Here is a 13721-nt window from a genome sequence, read left to right on the forward strand (position 1 = left end):
TTTTTTCAATCGACAAATATAAATTTACTAGTTGACCCGACAGACGTTGTCCTGTCAGTCGCTGAAATTAAATTTTCTAACGTTCCGCTCAACTTCTTTAATTTCTTCTTTCATAAGAACCTTCTCCTTACAATAACAAACACAACAACAACAAAAAATAGTGAAATCGGTCCAGCCGTTCACGCGTGATAGAAATAGGGATTCATTTCTATATATAGATGACCAAGGGAAATAGGGATTCATTTTTATATATCATCAAATCTATACTAATATTATAAAGAAGAAATGTTTGTAACTTTATTTGTTTGTAGTAGCAAACCTCTGGCACTACTGAACCGGTTTAGAAAATTATTTCACTAAGTAGGACCAGGCACGATTTAGCTAGAGGGAAGGAGAGGGGGGGGGGTTCAAATATTTAAAAAAATGCCATTGAATGACGTCCATATTTGAAAGAAAATAACAGAAGGTTTTAAGTATCAAAAAGCTTGAAAACAATCAATTGTTAGTTGACCAAACTTTATTTCGATGTGTTTACCAAGGCCCAGGCCCATTATTATTATTATTAATTGCCAATATTTCAAAATATATTTTACCCTACGAATAACTTAAATCTAATAATAATAATATCAGCCCTGTATATACTGTCCCACTGTTGGGCACGGGCCTCCTCTACTACTGAGAGGGATTAGACCTTAGTCCACCACGCTGGCCTAGTGCGGATTGGTAGACTTCACGCATCCTCGAAAATTCTTATAGAGAATTTCACAGGTATGCAGGTTTCCTCACGATGTTTTCCTTCACCGTTAAAGCAACAGATAATTCACAAAGAATACACACATAATATTTAGAAAAGTCAGAGGTGTGTGCCCTTGGGACTTGAACCTGCAGACATCCGTCTCGTCAGTCCGTTCCACAACCAACTAGGCTATCGCGACCTTTTTTTAACTTGAACCTGATTGATATCATTATCATCATCAGCCGCAAGATGTTTACTGCTGAAATGGGCCTCCCCCAAAGATTTCCAAATCGACTTATTGGAAGCGGACCGCATCCAGCGACTTCTATTAGGTCATCGGTGAATGAATGAATGATTTTTTTCAAAATAAATATTTACCCGAAATAAAAAGCATCCAGGAATAATGTAGAAGTATATATCAAAAAACCTATGTTCGATAGTTCCCGTTCTTGCAGATTTAATAGGGGGTGCATGTGCATCTACTTACACCTCCTTCCCGGCGCCCATGACACTAGCACTCATTCGATAAACCACAATCTGCAGTCACTAGTAAAACAGAATAATATCTTATCTATTGAACAGTTTCAAAGTATTATCCATGCAATGGAGACATTTCAATTAAAATCCTAAGGAATTTCAAACTTGAACTAAGCTTGTTTCAATTGTTTTTATCTGGGAAAATTGAAGGCGTTCTTTGTAATGACGGTATTATTTTAAACTTGCGAGATGTCGCTATAGTATCTACCATGAGCAACATGTACATAGCTGGGATTACTTATATTAATAAAAAAAGATCTTATAATGTGAGAGTCCACCTGGATAGGTACCACTGCAATGTTTATTTCTACCGCCAAGCACCAGTGTGTGGTGTTGTGTTCCGGTTTAAAGAACATTGTAGCCAGTGTAACTACTGGACATAATCAGTATTACTTATTAACTTGTTTAAGCGTTAAGAGGTGGTTAAGAATTGCTTAAATAGCTGTCAAAAACATCACCGGTTCCTAGTTTAAACCTTATTAAGAGCCAAGATGTGGTTTAGACACACAGCTGATCGAGTAAATTGGTGTTTTAACCAAGCATAGCTTTGCGAAATTCTTATAAGTAAGACTGAATAAGACTTAACATCTCATGTCTCATATGATGAGTGCAGTGGAATACCAAACAATACTTTGTAATTCAAGGTGTTGGATGGTGTTTCTGTTTATGGGCGGTCGTATCGCTTACCATCCGGCGAACGGCAAGCTCGTCTCGTCATTCAAAGCAATAAAAAAAAATACAGACTATGAAATAGTGTGAAGAAACAATTGGTCTCTGTATATTGTGGATTCACAAATACTTCGCATAAGACCAACAAAAGAGTGCTGCCAATAATACGCATTGAAGAAACGTGCAAAATAAAAAATAATATGCCAGCAAAATTATTACGATCGTAAAGTGATGTGTAAATTGAACGGAGAGCCAAATTTAAACGCTTTTAACCTCTCCAGATACAAAGATATCTACACTGAATCACACACCCGGTTATGCCTGTTTTAATATTCTTACCTGAGAAAAAAACTAATTTTGAAAATATTTTGTCGTGTTTTATATCGACGTTTGAAAGGCTAGTTGATATAAGCGACATTTTTTCGATTTTTTTTTAACTAGATTAATAAAACATAGAAAAACGTATAAATAATAATAACAATATCAGCCCTGTATTATATACTTGCTTACTGCTGAGCACGGGCCTCCTCTACTACTGTATAAACTGATAAATTCACAAAAAGATTCGATAGCCTAGTTGGGTGTGGAACGGACTGCCAAGACGAACGTCCGCAGGTTCAAATCCCAAAGGCACACACCTCTGACTTTTCTAAAATCATGTGTGTATTATTTATGAATTTATCGTTCACTTCAACGGTACATAGAATAAATCAGATCAAATACCAGCTCGTGTCTCATTACATCTTGCCATAAACTCTCAAATGCACGTAAAAAATGTCCTCAAGCGATCTGATACCATAACAAACAGACAGACGTAAACCCTTTATATATAAAACGGATTGCCAGACCGTATATTAACCCGATTAAAGATAATTTCTGCTACAGTTCATTTCGGGTTCAGCGTAATACATTCAAGGAAATTGCATTTACGTTCGCATTAAGAATTGATAATTATAACTAAGACATTAACCCCCTTATTCATAGATGTTTTTTACCGAACTATCGAGTAAGGCTGTGATAACAAGTCTGTTTCTCAGTGCTGACGGCATGGCAGTTTTCGCAGTGCGTAGACGTAGGGCCGTTGTGATTGGCTAATATTGAAATACAACAATAATAACCAATCACAACGGCCCTATGTCTATTTCTCAGTGCCGTTGGGCACTGAGAAACGGGCTTGTTATCACAGCTTTACTCCGTCCTTAGATAAAAAACGTTTATGAATAAGGGGGTAAGGATCGTATTTATAAATCAATCTTATAATGTCGAATTATCTCAAGTAGATATTTATGTATTGAACTATTTCTTAAACAAAGTTTGAGTTGTATTTAAGAGCTTGCTCTGAGCTGCGACGCCGTTGTTAAACTAACAACACAGGAGCCTTATTCTCTATCTCGCACGTTATTTTAACAGTGCGTAACAAGCACGTAACACAACCCATCATGTTTAGGACTATAGAAATTTGGCTTACAGAATACCATTCCACGCATATTTCTCAAAGATAACATGACACAGCCGCGTTACGCGTTTACACTATCATATAGAATAAGGGCACAGTTGTCAAAATCCGTCACCGTGATGTTTCGGCAGTCCCGAATTTTGAATTTTTTGGAGGCGGGGCAAAATCTGGATAATGCCGCCCCTGACCACCTATATTTTTACCATTGTCATCATCATCATTTAGGAAGGAAATGATTTATGTGTAATGTACTGAACGTCTTAGTAGTCAAAGTTGCGTTAATGATGAGTTGTGTGCGTCTGCCAAGTGTGAATTCGCTGCCCGGAGCACGGGCCCTGGTTTGACCCTCCCGCCCTAGATCTGGGGCTGTGTTTCGGGACGACCTAAGATGGTGACTTTAATTTGATAAGCCGCCACAAGGAAAGCAACTATCAACACACTTAGTGCGTCATTTTAAAAATGTATTATAATTAACTGCCTACCCACTGCAACAGACGCGTGATGATAGCCGCGTATGAAAATAACAAGCACATTGGTTGCCTGTAATTTTTCAGTGTTTAAAGCTCCATCAATCGTTTTAACGGCCTGCTGTTATCATAAAAGTAGGGCGATCACACGTTAGTGAAAGTTTAGGATAAGTCTTTTGTTTACTAATTATTTTTATGGGATATCCGCGACGTAGCTTTTACATATAACAAAACTATTGTATTTGGATCCATGTGTTTTTATTACAGTTGAATGAAAAGTCGAGAATGTCGCTCGCCTGATGGTAAGCGATACGAATACCCATAAACAGTAGCAGCACCATACAGAACTTTGAATTACAAACGCGGCACTCTGAGACATACGATACTAAGTCTTAATGCCCAGAAATTACGCTACAATATCCTTCCAACCGGAACTCAGTACATACACTGCTACTCCTAGATTAAAGGTTATCGTTGATATAAAATAGTCTCAGGGCCTACTTCGAAAAACAAAACCCGTAGTTTCGGATGATGGATCGCACGTTTTGTAACTACGAAGTGTTACGGATCTAATGACGGATTCGACGACGGATCCGATCCGTTCATCGCAACATTTCAGACATAGAATTTGTAAGAACTTATAGGGTATCGCCATCCCTTTTTAAAACCATCTGCGAGGACCAAGTCTACTGATTTCTCAAAAAAAAAAACGGGCAATTGATCCTACCACTAAGGTAAGCTACAGAACGGTGACGGATCCGAAGTAATTTGGTAGTAAAATTAAATCCGAAGTTCGTCGTTTCTTCGTTTCGGACCGACGTTTCGACGTTCGTTTTTCGAAGTAGACCCTCTGGTTTATCTGTATATTATTGAAATTATTGGTTATTTGTTACAACTAAATTAAATCCTGTCAACTCAAGTAATTCATTAATAAAGCATAAATTCTTTCCGAGGTTCAAGGTCAGTAAACCACATATCACGTACATACATACATAGAGACCCTCGACTGCCTCGGTGGCGTAGTTATAATTGTACACGGTGCGAATAGAGTGCTGCGCTGAGTTCCTGGGTTTGAATCCTGGGTCGGCCGAAATAAATGTGCGTGAGTTTTTCTATCTTAAAAAAATTACTCAGTCACAGCTCGGAGTCAGGAAGCTGGTGGTGTGATAATGCCTCGGAAAGCACGTAAAAGCCGTTGGTCCTACGCCTGATCTCTCCGGTCATGTCGGATTGCCGTCTCACCAGATTTTGAGAGTGAAGGAACAGAGAGTGCTTGTGTATTGCGTACACATTTGTGCACTATAATATCTCCTGCGTAGCTGATCTCCGTTGAGATTGGCCGCCGTGGCCGAAATTTAGTTAGGAATCATCACCACAAGAGAACCTAATTGATAATGGTTAACATACTAAATTTCCCACGAGACCGTGTATAAGTTGAAGCATGGTTGAGTCTGTGGTCTTGCAATTGTCAGGTAGAAGTGTCAGCTGTCAAGTGTGACAGCTGACGTTTTTAAAAAGAGGCAGCCCTCCTCTCCCCTGTGCCCCTCGAAGCCCTGTTGTTGGATTTGCACGTTGTTGTCCGTGGACGATAATATGAAATATAAACCTAAAAATTATTAAGACTATTATTTATAAAAATAACCGAGATACTACATAAGTAAAGTTAATAAATATTTACATTGTACTAGTAAGTGCAAGTATGTGGACAGCAGTGGCGAAAGGTCCATACAATTTGATTCCTGCCGGCTTCAATTTCATAACTTATAGAAAATCTATTGAACATTAGAGCGATTTGCAGAGAGAATTTATGCATATTTGTATAACCTTTATGTGGGTTTCCTTTAGGAAAATGTCACTTTGCGCTTCTGCTAGTATTTTTGTCTGTTTCTGAAAGCTGCAATGAGAGCATTATTATGAGTTTGAAAAATGTTGCCAAAGTATAAATCGCTGTCTTAATAAAACAATGACCTGTTCCAAAATTGATAATTTTTGTGGGGATCGTCAAAAAACTAATTTCTGTTTTTGACCTTTTTTTTAGTTGCTATAAAATTCAATTTTTTAAAGATAAGTAAAAAATTAAAGCTATAGCATAAAAAAAGGAAAAAAAAAGGTCTCAAGCAGAATTGAGTTTTTGGACGACTCCCACAAATTAACAATTTTGGAATAGGACGTTATTTTATTAAGAGAGGGCAAATCTGTAGGTAATTTTTCTACACTGAGCATAATCGTCGGTAAAAATATCTATTTACAGAATAAGTATATTTTTATTATTGTTTTACACTTACACTAAAATTAAGGCTAACTATTTACATTAACCTTATTATTTTAATTAAACTAGCTTTTGCTCGCGGCTTCGCCCACGGGAAAAAGTTTTCACGGGATAGAAAGTAACCTTTCTCCTCTCCAGGGTCTCAAACTATCTACTAAATTTCATTGAAATCCGTTGGAGTTTTTGAGTTTATCTCCAGATTGATACTCAGTAGGAAATCCAATATCACATTGCCACCTGGAATCGAACCCAAGAACTCAGCATTAAAGTCGTATCGTAATACAACTACGCCACCGGGTCATTCAGTAAAAAAATCCTTCATATTCCAAAAACGTGGTAACCGTACGTTAAGTGGAAGCGTGATCAAAGATTAATTCGCAATGTACCCCTTAAGTAGCATCGTGCTTTTATTGATTTAAATTATACGGTGCAGACACCCGACGCGTTCCGAAGCTTGTCCCGCATAAATCATGGACACGTTATCACAATTTACGAAATTACAGTGGAATTTTGATGTTTAAAAATTTGAATTAAGAATGCGGTTTTAATGAGATCGATATCATGTAATTCGGAACAGAACGTTATTTTAAACATTTTTTTTTTATCATTGACGTATATTCTATAGACACGAACGTCCATATAAACTATTTGTTCCAAATCCGAACTAAAATGGCAACCGAAACGTCACTGTTATAACCTATTTATTTACTTGAATAATAAATAATTTTACTTATTTGACTAATATTTTTCATTCACATCCAAGTTTGCACTTAGACTCGCGTTTTGATATTATAAGCGCCACTCCGTACACAACCACAAGCATCAATATTGACACCATACTAAAATCAGTTTGAATAGATTGCAGTTCAATTCAGGTGAACACAGTGAATGTTCGGAACGCCATATCTACTACGTAGTACATATATATCAATAGTTTTTATATTATAATTTTGAGTCTTGCTTTTACTCGCAGCTTCGTCTGCGTAAAGGTTTTCCAGAATAAAAATACCTCTATATATTTGATCAGGATAAGAAATAGGCCACGTCCTCTCCAGGGTCTTAAACTAACTCCGCAAATTTTTATCGAAATTCAGATACTGAGCAAAAAACCCAAATATCACTTTGCCCGACCCGGTATTGAACCCAGGACCTCAGAGCGCTGACGGGCCGTGCATGCATGTACAACTATGCCAACGAAGTGGTAAAAATAAAAAAAAATGAGAAAAAATCCGTAAAATACATACCTTTATTTCAATATCAAAGTTAAAATAAGAAATCATCTATAAAAAATATTCAGCAAACCAGAAGAGGAAATATTTGAATCCATTAACCGAACAATGCTTTAAAGATCCAATTAATCTGCATGGAACGGAGCGTTTAATAATTTCGCAAGACAAATGTACGAGAGAAATTACTGTACTTATGTCGATGGCTTCATTCATTTTTGCTATTCTTTGGATTTAAAAAAGGAATGAATTTTAAATTTCGAACGAGGCGGAATTCGAATCATTTTTAAATATTATTATGTTGTTATTTATAAGGAATCATTTTGACATTGCGTTACTAAATGAAATTACATACTTATCTTTTTGAAAATAACACTTTATAATAAGTTACTCGAACTGATTTGTAAAATAAAAAAGTATAAATTTGAACGAAAAAAATATCAATAAAAAGTATTTTTAATATTACACGCCCTAATGCCTATATTACTCTGAGAGAATTCTTCGCAGCGATATGACTCTTACATACAGAAAGACATCAATGCACACGTCATATGCATACTAAACTACAATATGATCAAAAAATACGAAAAGTAACATCGGGATTTTTGGTAATTCTTTATTCATTGATGATTTTTGGCAGTATGTTAACATATTAATTAAAGACGGATAAGTATGTGGTTTCATTTGAATCGCTCCTAGTCGAATTTCGGCCACGGCGGCTAAACTCAACAGTGATCAGCCACGCAGGAGATATTATAGTGCACAAGTGTGTGCAATACACAAGCACTCTCTGATTCTCACTCTCATAGTCCGGTGAGACGGCAATCCGACATGGAGAGAGATCAGGCGCAGAACCAACGCCTTTACATGCTGTCCAAGGTACGAGAGTATCACACCGCCAACTTCCTGACTCCGAGCTGCGACTGAGTAATTTTTAAGATGGAAAAATCGAGTCACATATATTTTGGCCCGACCCGGGATTCGAACCCAGGACCCCAGCGCGGTAGTCGTACTTGTACCCTGTACAATTACAACTACGCCACCGAGACAGTCAAATGTTTGGTTTTATTTATTTAGGCATTATCAAAATAAACCTATATACAGGTGTTACAGAAAAAAGGTTTAATATTAATTATAAAAAATATTGTACAAAAAAAACAAAAAGTATTACTCGGGATTTCAATAGCCCATCAGTACCACAACAAAATATGCCTATAATTCCACACATATTTTCGTTGTCCAAATATAATTCAGTGGAAAAAGTGATATAAAACAATATATATATTCGGTTGTTACTCCATTGGCGAGGAAAACTTACAAATGATCGTCATTTGTTCGCTAACCTGGTTTTGTTTGAGAACTCCTCATATATCTTTTGATAAGTTTACTTTGTAAAAGGATACGTCCAGAAACGGTTTTTTTACACCAAAATGTTAACTAAGTTCATTTATGTATTTATAAAATGTATACGTATGACTGCCTCGGTGGCGTAGTTATACTGCATGCGCGGTACGGCAGCGCTCTGAGGTCCTGGGCTCGAATCCCGGGTCGGGCAAAGTGATATTTGGGTTTTTCTGCTCAGTATTAGCCCGGAGTCTGGAATTTGTGCCCGATATGGCGATAGACTCGCCCCCTATCACATCATGGGACGGAACACACTTGGCGAAAAGTGGGTGTCATGGTTGCGCCTCTGCATACCCCTTCGGGGATAAAATGCGTCATGTTGTGTTGTGTGTATAATGTATAGATTGTAATGAACTCTTAACATTTTTATTGATATTTATATTGTTCCAATAACATTTTTTTATTTATTTTACATCTACGGTGCGAGTAACGTTAAGGACAAAGTCACTTACATGAGAAGAACAAAACAGAAGTAATAATTGAAATACAGTCCGAAAGAGCAGTTTTTTTTTTATTATTTTAACAAATAACTTGCCTGCTCATGTTTGTAAACCTCTACTACAAAGGCGTTGCAAAAATAGTTGTCAAATGTAAAGCAACCGAAGTCCTAAGTCTTTGACTTGACTTGCTTGATCAATCTTTGTCGAAACTGGAATGAATTCACCAATTCCATTCCTAATATTCCGTACGCTCAATTACGCTCTGCTCTGTTATTGTTAAAGTGGGAGAGAGTACATGTGCTCTCGACTTTACCTACAATTCATACTTTTATAATTCTCCATATCGACTTGCATCCCCCCGGTGCGCCCTCCTTGAAGCAACGCTGGCGACGCCATTGCTCTGCTGTAGAATGTCGTAAATGCATACTAAAGTTTAAACAAAATTATGATTAATAATAAACCATCGGCTAGATAACTGCTGCAGGACTTTCCAGTAGGGTGACAGACATTCCATCATCGCGGGTGACAGCATATTAATGCGGTGACAGTGACGCCGAGAATATTAATGATTACTTACTGCATTTGAATATAAATCCAATGAAAACTGGCTTAGAGATACTGGTAATGAAATTTCGACCTTATGATATCCGAATAAAGTTGAAAACAGAATGGGTATGGTGTTGCAATTTTATATCGGAGCAATTATCTATACTATTATATAAAGCTGAAGAGTTTGTTTGTTTGTTTGTTTGTTTGTTTGAACGCGCTAATCTCAGGAACTACCGGTCCAAACTGAAAAATTCTTTTTGCGTTGGATAGCCCTTTGTTCGTGGAGTGCTATAGGCTATATATCATCACGCTATACCCAATAGGAGCGGGGCAGTAATGGCTAATCTCAGGAACTACCTGTCCAAACTGAAAAATTCTTTTGCGTTGGATAGCCCTTTATTCGTGGAGTGCTATAGGCTATATATCATCACGCTATACCCAATAGGAGCGGGGCAGTAATGGCTAATCTCAGGAACTACCGGTCCAAACTGAAAAATTCTTTTTGCGTTGGATAGCCCTTTGTTCGTGGAGAGCTATAGGCTATATATCATCACGCTATATTCAATAGGAGCGGAGCAGTAATGGCTAATCTCAGGAACTACCGATTCGAACTGAAAAAATATTTTTGTGTTGAATAGTCCTTTGTTTGTGGAGTGCTCAAAGTTATATATCATCACGCTATGACCAATAGGAGCGGAGCAATAATGGCTAATCTCAGGAACTACCGGTTTGAACTGAAAAAATCTTTTTGTGTTGGATAGCCCTTTGTTCCTGGAGTGCTATAGGCTATATATCATCATGCTATAACCAATAGGCGCGGAGCAGTAATGAAACATGTTGCAAAAACGAGGAAAATTATGAGTTTTGAGAGCTTCCGTTGCCTGCGCTGCGTAAACGGTTAAAGTTATGCAACAATGATGTATGACGGGATTGTTTCACTTAAAAAGTTCTAAATAATATAAGAAAGTCCCCCGCTGCATCTGTCTGCCTTAACGTGTTAAACTCAAAAACTACCTAACGTATTAAGATGAAATTTGGTATGGAGACAGTTTGAGACCCTGGGAAGAACATAGGCTCCCGGGAAACTACTATTTTTATAACGGAAAACTTTAGCCTGAAAAACTTTATAACGCGGGCGGAGCCGCGAGCAAAACCTAGTGTGATATAAAATGGTTCCTATCGCCTAGAAACAATTATACAAGAAAATATTTGTGTCAGCCCGGACAGCGACCACCAACATAAAGCCACCATAGTGGCCCACGTAAATGTTTTGTTCTGGTATCAGCCCGTGTATATCCGATTCCAACAGGCCGGCATAATTGTGTCGACTAGTGAGGGATAATCATCTCTCGCCAGTCGACATTCTATTGAACCTTAATTCACGTACCATCAGTTGCAGTGAGGTCACATTGCTGTGCTAGTATACAAAAGCTTCCTTTAGTGAAAAAACATCAAAAACAGTTTAGTAATTTCTGAAATAAGTGTTCAAACACTTCAGCTTTTAATAGTACAGAATTATTTTTCAACTACAATTATTTAGTTCAATGACTCACCACGTCACGTGGTAATTCACAGAGACCTCATTGGCCGTTCAAGTATCACGTAACGCAATTTTTGAAGATTTTTGGAACCGCCACTCCTCCATGTAACGCGCCGTAACGTTTTCCTGTCCGGCCCCTCCAAAGTGATGTAACTCTAAAGTTGTAATTTATTTCTAATCACAATTATTTTACGCAAAACACTGGAAAGTCACTAAAATACGTTTGTTATTGTTTTAAGCGGCGATAGCCTAGTTGGGTGTGGAACGGACTGCCAAGACGAATGTCCGCAGGTTCAAATCCCAAGGGCACACACCTCTGACTTTTCTAAAAAATCATGTGTGTTTTCTTTGTGAATTTATCGTTCGTTTTAACGGTGAAGGAAAACATCGTGAGGAAACCTGTATACCTGAGAAGTTCTCTATAGGAATTTCGAGGATGAGTGAAGTCGACCAATCCGCACTAGGCCAGCGTGGTGGACTAAGGCCTAATCCCTCTCAGTAGTAGAGGAGGCCCGTGCTCAGTAGTGGGCAAGTACATAATACAGGGCTGATAATATTATTATTATTGTTTTAAAATAAAAAAAAAAACAATGTTACATAACGCGTTGTATGAGACTCCCCTCCCGCCCCTGTAACGCATCGTAACGTTTTACAAGACCCCCCCCCCCCAAATTGCGTTACGTAATACTTGAAGGGCCTCTTACCACAGTTTTGTGGTATCGCGTGTATTGCTAACCTAATTAACTTTGCCTTTGTGACAAAGGTACCTATAACTTGGTTAACAAGTTAGCCTTACCTATAACTTGGTTAACAAGTTAGCCTTACCTATAACTTGGTTAACAAGTTAGCCTTACCTATAACTTGGTTAACAAGTTAGCCTTACCTATAACTTGGTTAACAAGTTAGCCTTACCTATAACTTGGTTAACTTTATTAAACACAATATGCTATGGTCTTGTAGCAGCATATATAAATAGCTCCTCTATAGAGGAACAGATGGCTTCATTCCTCTATGGAAGAGGAAGATTTCCAGTCAAGCAGATTTTGCGTCTGACCGGCCGCGGCCCCTCTGTCGGTTCCTAATCGGAGGTAGTATACAGGGTCATTTGGACATTGCGTTACTAGATGAAACCTCATACTTATCTACTTGGAAGTAACTCTTTACAATAAGTTACTTGAGCCGTAGATGTAAAATAAAAAAGTGTAAGTTTAGAACACAATAAATATTAATAAAAAGTAATTTTAAGTTTACGTGTCAATACCATATCGGTCGGCTCGCAGTTCCATCGATGTTCACGAGATGGCGGTGTATACTAATTGTACCGCCACAGTTTAAGTCTGCGGTCTAAAATTGAAATGATCACGTTCTTCGCTTTCGTGTATAGAAGAGGGAGCTAGAGGACTCAACAAATATTCTTATATTATAAAATGATTTTTTCATGCAGGCGCAGCCGCAGACAAAAGCTATCTTTACATATACTTAATGAAATTGTAACAGGCAGTTGTCGTTACATTATAGATATTGAAGAAAAACTATTATATTTATAAGAGCAATAGAAGCCAAAATAGCTTTTAGTATTTTTACTTGAGATAATAAAGAAAAACTAATACGGGTGGTCTTTATTAAAGCAACAGAAGCCAAAATGGTTTTTAATATATTTTGCCTGTGTGAATGTTTGTACACGAATCACGCAAAAACTTCTGCATGGAATTGAATGCAGTTTTCACCGATGTATTGCTAGAGTTCTGTTCTATAATATAGGCTCCATTTTACCCCGGGAAAATTTAAAGGTGGACTTTTATCCCAAATAAGCTTTATGCGGGCGGAGTGGCAAACAACAGCTACTAGTTAATACATGATAAAATTATTTATATTATTTAATCTTGTAATTGCCAATTAATTTAAATCATATACCTAATTCGGAGTTATTAGTATGTAAACCTTCCTGGAATAAATATTGCGGATAAATAAGCATGACTACTAAGGTGACCACACTTCCTACTTCGATCAGGATAGTCCCGTTTTTCCACCCAACACTAAGTACTTAAAAAAATTAAGACATTGGATTTCATATTGGTTATACGTATTTGTCTTATTTGAAATGTCCGTGTCACAAGAAGTCACTGCGTCCTTAGATATTAACACAAAAATAACATATTTACAGAAAATATGTTAACATGCGCATTAAAAACTTGCAAATCACGATATGGAAAAAATACGATTACATTATACTAGCTTTTGCTCGCGGCTCGGTCTGTGTGAAAGAGTTTCCCGGTATAAAAGTCCCGCTATATATTTTCCCGGGACAAAAAGTATCCTACAACCTTCCCAGGGTCTTAAACTACCTCCATACCAATTTTCATAAAAATCCGATCAGTAGATTTTGAAAAAGTCGATAACATACTGACAGATAGAAAACGGATGTTTG

Source organism: Manduca sexta, chromosome 2 (assembly GCF_014839805.1).
Source record: "Manduca sexta isolate Smith_Timp_Sample1 chromosome 2, JHU_Msex_v1.0, whole genome shotgun sequence".
Taxonomy (NCBI): Eukaryota; Metazoa; Arthropoda; class Insecta; order Lepidoptera; family Sphingidae; genus Manduca; species Manduca sexta.